The 6,638-nt window shown below is 45.7% G+C and overlaps 1 pseudogene; it reads right to left on the bottom strand.

Annotated features, from left to right (window-relative positions):
• Positions 1 to 277: 277 nt before the first annotated feature.
• On the bottom strand, positions 278 to 1,649 carry LOC132116532 (ATP-dependent (S)-NAD(P)H-hydrate dehydratase-like; annotated as a pseudogene).
• Between the last annotated feature and the right edge of the window lie 4,989 nt (positions 1,650 to 6,638).

The following is a 6,638-nucleotide window of genomic DNA, read 5'->3' as shown; positions in this document are numbered from 1 at the left end:
AAGTGAAAGTTTTCAAGCAGACCACAAAATAAACTGCAGCTGAAAGTATGGTACCAATTTATTCATAGAGGGAAAGTGGTAAATAAAATTATCTCTTCATGGGTTATCATATAGAAATCTAAACTCTCGCAAAACATAACACATGCACCTATGGATATAGATGTAAAAAAACTACACACATGAAAGTGCATAAGTAGCTGAAACAGTATTGCAGAACTACAGATGCACTTTAAAATGCTTTTTAGATGCTCGACAGTGTACTTCACTTGTAATTAATGTGAACAGCACTGAGATGCAGACCTTTATTTTTTATAATGGCCATGAAAAGAGAATGGATACACACATGTAGTTTAGCTTTCAAACAGTGTCTTGAAAGCACTGCCTATCTCTTGGATCATGTCAGAGGTGATGGTAGATCTGCCGTGTTAGTCGAAGGCCTGGTGATTACATTGCCTCGTCAGAGATGTAGCACCAAATGCAGCTACCAGCGAGGGATTCATGCTGGAAATTAACATTTAGAATTAAATTAAGTCTTGTTAGTTCATCTTTTAAAAACATGTCTCTAGACTTTATGGCAGGTTTTTTTTTACCCATACTGCATCATGGTTTTAAAAAGAAAAATACTCGGATTGTCTTTCTGCCTTTTGTATTAAACTATGCATACATACATGATGTTGTTTTGTTTATAAATGTTTAAGCAATTTAATTATATTTGATTTAAAAAATATATTTTAAACATTATGCACTTTTTTCCCCTAGATAATCATGATATCGTTTTGAAGAAACGTGCATTAGTAATATTCTGCTCGATGTGCCCTCCTACTTTTTATGTATTAGGTGTCTGCAAAAGGTTTTTTTTCTACATGATGCCAAAACAATTCATTTTCTTGGACACTGGTTTTCAACCTTTTTGACACCAAAGGTCGCACTTTGTCCAAGACAATAAGCTGATATTTTGATGATAAAAATCTTTATTTTAAGTGTTTTTTTATAGCATTTTTATTAAGATTTCTTTATACAACTTCATTTAAATAATTGCAAGTAAGTGTAAGTGGGCACAAGCCCTTAGTGGAGAACAGCTAGTCTAAGATAAGCATCGATCATTTTGTAAACTCAATAACTTCTAAAAATCTTTTTTTACAGTGCAATTTCTGCAAATGTGCCAGAGCCTTTTTGTGCTCTGAAGAGCATAAAAGGTTTCTATTTACAATGTGTTTTTGCAATGTTGAGCAACGTAGCCAATCGATCTCAATTAGAGGTGTTTAAGTTGAAATCCTCTCAATACCACTCAAGCTAAATGCCATTCCAGTATCAGCTATAATGATCAGATCACCTGAGACAAATGTCAAAATCATCAGCACATTGAAAACTCTTACCGTGGTTTCATATAGACGAGTAAACCCCTGAGTGTTGGGTGTGAGGATGCCTCTCTGATATCCTTAAATGACTGATGGTTAATTTTCCACTAACCAAAGTCCATCCTGTAAAGAAGAAAACATGAATGTGCAATGCACATATACACTTATATTTACATAGTGCTTCATCCACCAAATAATTAGCCTGTCTGCAAACCAATGATGCCCATTTTCTCTGGACTAGTCAGTTTGAGCTTTTTAGCCAATATGCAACACCATGTTAATGAAAGCCATGTTTGTGCTCAGTTCCATTTTTCCTAGGGACACTAAATCTAATGTTTTTTTTGCCAGTATGCCTATGGAAGCATATGGGTAGCATTATTTAATTTGGGATGTAATATTCAAAATGACAATGCAATATGTAAAATGACAATGCATTTCTGTATTTACATTTACATTTTCCAATACATTTGTGCAACGTTTGGTGCAAAATGAAAATGAAATTACATAATTTTAATTTGCCATTTCATACACTAGTTTTAATATGTAAAATGAATACTAATTGTAACGCTTTATAAGTTGCAAAATTAAAATGAAAATGTATTACAGAAATGATAAGATATGTATAACATGTTCAAGCAAAAACTGTGGCAAAATGATCATTTAAATGCTATTTTTCTTAAATGCATTAACACTCACAGTCAAGACACTTACGATTGGATTTTCATTCAGTCTCCCGCAATGAATGTAGCAAAATTCAATGTGCACATTGAAAATGCATTCCGAGCCGATCACGTGTCCGCCCCTCCCACCATGTCAATCACTGCGTGAACAAGGCAGGGCTTGCAGAAGGTCAGAGACTCAAATCTCTAGAAGAGGATTCACGTGAGAGAACATGGACAAGACCGTTGGCCCGTGTACGTTTTGATCATTTCGGTTTATGGCTTCAATATTTCATTCGCACTTGTGGGCGGAGCTGAAACGCTGCTTTCATCTGATTGGTCGAATCGCTCCAGCTTCAGCTCGGTCTTTTCTTTCAGGCAGAATAAGAGTCAGTGCGAGTGAAGCACTGTAATGTCTGAAACTACACTCACTGTTCATTAGCATAATATTTGAATCAGATGTAGCTGGGCACATAATTCGTGCTGCTGCGACCTGCAAATTATTTCATTATAGTAAACATTACAGTGTTTGGAGCTACAAAGGCGCTTATGTTTGCATGATATATCTAAAAGTGTGTGTAAATCTCAAATTGCATTTACTCATTTGTCATGCCTTCTCCACATTTTTTAATACAACTTTGACAAGACTCACTCTTTATTCAGGAAAATGCAGCTGCTCCCATGAATAACTTTTATCTTCTTGCATATTACTTAGTAATTCCTATTTTATATCCTATTTTATTCCTGTTTTATTCCTTGCTTTCACAATGTGCAATCCACCCTATCTGCTCTAAACAGAATCGAAAATTACTAATATCACAGAATATATGATGGATGTACATTGCACAGGCATTGTTTTTATTCAAGCCATGAGAAATTAGATGTCCTGTGTATCCAGCAGGGGGCAACGGTTGATCATTGTATCTATTCATTTACCCAATAGTGACCGTAAAAAGGTTCCCTTTCATAGGTCACTTCGATGCTGCGGTGACGTCACCACGTATGGGAACACCTTCGGTGTGACGAATGTCTGAAGCCCTATACCATACCGCCAATCCTATTGGCCAAATAGCGCGTGGCACCGCCAGCATGCATAGGCATATATATACCTGGTGCCGCGCGCCATTTACCTCAGATTTCATTCCTTCAGTACGAAGCGAATCTTCTGTGCCCTATTGTCTCGCGTTCTCAGCGATCGTCTACGAGCAGTATACTCCTCTCCGCGGACGCGATGAGTTTCAAGAAGTGCAAGGACCCGTGTACCAGGTACATCGTTCAGGGGGACACTCATGACAGGTGCGTAGTTTGCCTAGGCTTACACCACGCACAGGAGGCGCTTAGCGGCCTTTCTTCATGCCCCCATTGCTATGGCCTGCGACTCAGGGTGCTTCGCTCTAGGGTAGATGTGTTCTCCGATGTTGCCGTGTCTAACCCCCGCCACACCACTTCTGCGACTGCCGAGGCACCGCACGAGGTGATAGCTTTGGGTGACACGTGTGACATGGAGTTCGAGGACAGTTCAGCGATGGAAAATTACTCTCCACATCGCTCGCTCTCCCCTACCCTAATACACAGGAAAACTTTTGAACCTGTCGTCTTTTCCTGTGAGGATTTACGGCCCACACCGGGGGCATGTAGTGCCATCTCCTTCGGTTGTGACCGCCATGATGACGACGTTCTTTCCACTGCGGCCTCGGGGTCCGAGGACTTTGCGGCCGACACGAGCCCTCTCCCTCCTAGTGGACAGGAGAGGCGTGTTTCCCCCTCCTACAGTGAGCTGTTGGATGTGGTTTCCCGTGCAGTGGGTACATTGGGGCTGGAATGGGAGGTTGAGAAGGCCGAGGCCCAACCTTCTTCGAAGCTGGACGACCGTTTCCTAACTAGTCGGACACCTGCGCAGCCCCGGAGGCCTTTACCCTTTTTCCCGGACCTCCACCAGGAGGTTTCGAGGTCCTGGAAACAGCCGTTTGCGGCGCGCATCACGAACACTGCGGCTGCGGATTTCGCCACCATTTCGGGCATGGCGAGTCATGGCTATACAGCGATAACGCCGGTGGAAGAGACTCTCGCCAAACATCTTGCGCCTAATTCGGCCGCGGCGTGGAAGTCCCGCCCCCTCCTCCCCTCGAAGGCGTGTCGAGTCACGTCTAGTTTAGTGGGAAATCCTATATGGCCGCTGGCCAAGCGGCTGCTTCGCTTCATTCTATGGCGGTCCTTCAGGCCTACCAAGCGGAGCTGTTAAAAGGATTGGACGAGGGGGACGGCATTACACCTGAGGCGGTCAAGGAACTACGGCGAGCAACTGATTTGGCGCTTCGTGCTACCAAACATACTGCTCGAGCAGTGGGCCGTTCCATGGCTGGATTAATTACGGTTGAGCGCCACCTCTGGCTTAATCTCACCGATATAAAGGAAAAGGATAAATCTTTCCTCATGGATGCCCCTGTGTCTAAGGACGGTTTATTTGGAGAGGCGGTCACTGCAGTGGTGGAGAAGTTCAGAGCAGCGAAACAGCAATCAGCCGCTTTCCGCCAGCTGATTCCCTGCAGACCCAGAGAGGTTGAACGCCGTCAGTCGCCCGCGCGTTCTCGCTCAACCTCCTCTCACCGCCAGCGAGTGCCCTCTCGGGAAGAGCCTTCACCTATGGCGCCCCCTCGCAAGGACTGGGGCCCTAGGGTTGTTCCACCGGCTCAACAACGCCAGCGAAAAAGGTTGAACCTGAGTTCGACGGCCAATGCCTCTCGGGCACCTAACAGCAGCTCCTGATTTTTTCGCTGCCTGCCAGGGACTGTGCCCTCCGCTAGAGAGCGCTGTTGGACCGCTTTCGCGCATCCAACACTCTCATTGCAGTCCCCACGCTCAAACCCTGACTGTTTCGCCGCAAACAGCGCCTCGAACAGCATTGGAGCGAACTGTAACACCAATCGCTTCCTCAGACACTATGCACGATCCAGTTTTCAGAGCTCGAGGAGCGCTTCAAAGCCGCTGTTTCGCTAGCGGCAGAGCCCGATGCTCAATCTGTTGGCCTAATTCCTGCCGTGGACACGTTTCAGGATTACGTACAACGAGATGCAACGCCTGCTATGCATATACTTCCCCTGTGCACGAACACCGTGAGTCTTTCGTGCCCGGACATTTCTATGTGTGCAACAGCGTTGCAGGAAACGAACATGTTGAAACCGCTAATATTGTTTCGGGCCGCGTGGGAACGCTTGCCCGGCATTTCTCAATGGGTGTTACGCACAATTTGTCACGGATACACCATTCAGTTTCGGAAAGGCCCGCCCCCTTTCCGCGGAATTCTCTCCACGGTGATGAAACCGATGGACATGGCGGTGCTGAGACAGGAAATGTTAGCTCTACTGAGCAAAGGGGCTATAGAAGAAGTACACCCCTCTCAGATGAAGTCAGGGTTTTACAGCCGTTATTTTGTGGTACCAAAAAAGGACGGCGGATTACGACCCATTCTGGATTTACGCCGTCTAAATCTTGCACTCAGGTCGAGCAAATTCAAGATGTTGACGGTAAAATCTATTTTGTCTCAGATTCAACCAAACGACTGGTTTGTCACGATCGATCTGAAGGATGCTTATTTTCATATTCAGATCATCGAGAGACACCGGAAGTTCCTCAGATTCGCTTTGGAGGGCAAAGCGTATCAGTACCGCGTTCTTCCCTTTGGCTTAGCGCTAGCTCCCCGTACATTCTCAAAATGCATGGACGCAGCTCTGGCCCCGTTGCGGCTCCGGGGCGTCCGTGTGTTAAACTATCTGGACGACTGGCTGGTGTTAGCGCAATCTCAGACTCAAGCACACTCTCATCGAGATATTGTGCTGAATCATTTACACAGCCTGGGTTTACGCACAAACTTCCAGAAAAGTGTATTAATCCCCTCTCAACGGATTACCTTTCTGGGAATAGAATTGGACTCTCGCGCGATGACAGCAAAGCTTTCTGTCCCGCGCGCTCAGTCGATTACGTCATGCGTTCAGCACTTCAGGGCGGGTCACACAGTGACAGTGAGACTGTGCCTCAGACTACTAGGTCTAATGGCGGCGGCGCTTCCCGTGATTCATCTGGGTTTGCTTTACATGCGCCCGTTTCAGTGGTGGACGAAACGACAGAATATTTCACCCCGTTGTTCTCCGCATCGAACGATCTCGGTGACGCGGAGGTGTGTGATGTCGTTAAAACAATGGACATCAGCCGAATTTCTCCTCACCGGGGTTCGGCTGGGAATTTGTGCTTCCCGAGAGACTGTCACGACAGATGCGTCTTTGACCGGGTGGGGAGCTGTTTGTCAGGGGCGCCCAGCCCACGGAGTGTGGACAGCGGCACAACGCAGCTGGCACATAAACAAATTGGAATTACTGGCGGTTTTTCTGGCTCTCCAGTATTTTTCGAGTCTACTGACCGGCCGTCATGTGCTTCTCAGAACGGACAACACTGCGGTCGTGGCTTATCTGAACCATCAGGGAGGATTACGTTCTGTGCAGACTGGCGAGGCGTATTCTTCTTTGGTCTCACGACAGATTTCTGTCGATCCGGGCTGTTCACATCCCCGGACGACTGAACTTCGGAGCGGATTTACTATCCATGCAGGCTCTGGAACAAGGGGAAT

Source organism: Carassius carassius, chromosome 36, assembly GCF_963082965.1.
Source record: "Carassius carassius chromosome 36, fCarCar2.1, whole genome shotgun sequence".
Taxonomy (NCBI): Eukaryota; Metazoa; Chordata; class Actinopteri; order Cypriniformes; family Cyprinidae; genus Carassius; species Carassius carassius.
Note: the sequence above shows the minus strand (reverse complement) of the source record. Positions and strands in the feature narration are given on the sequence as shown.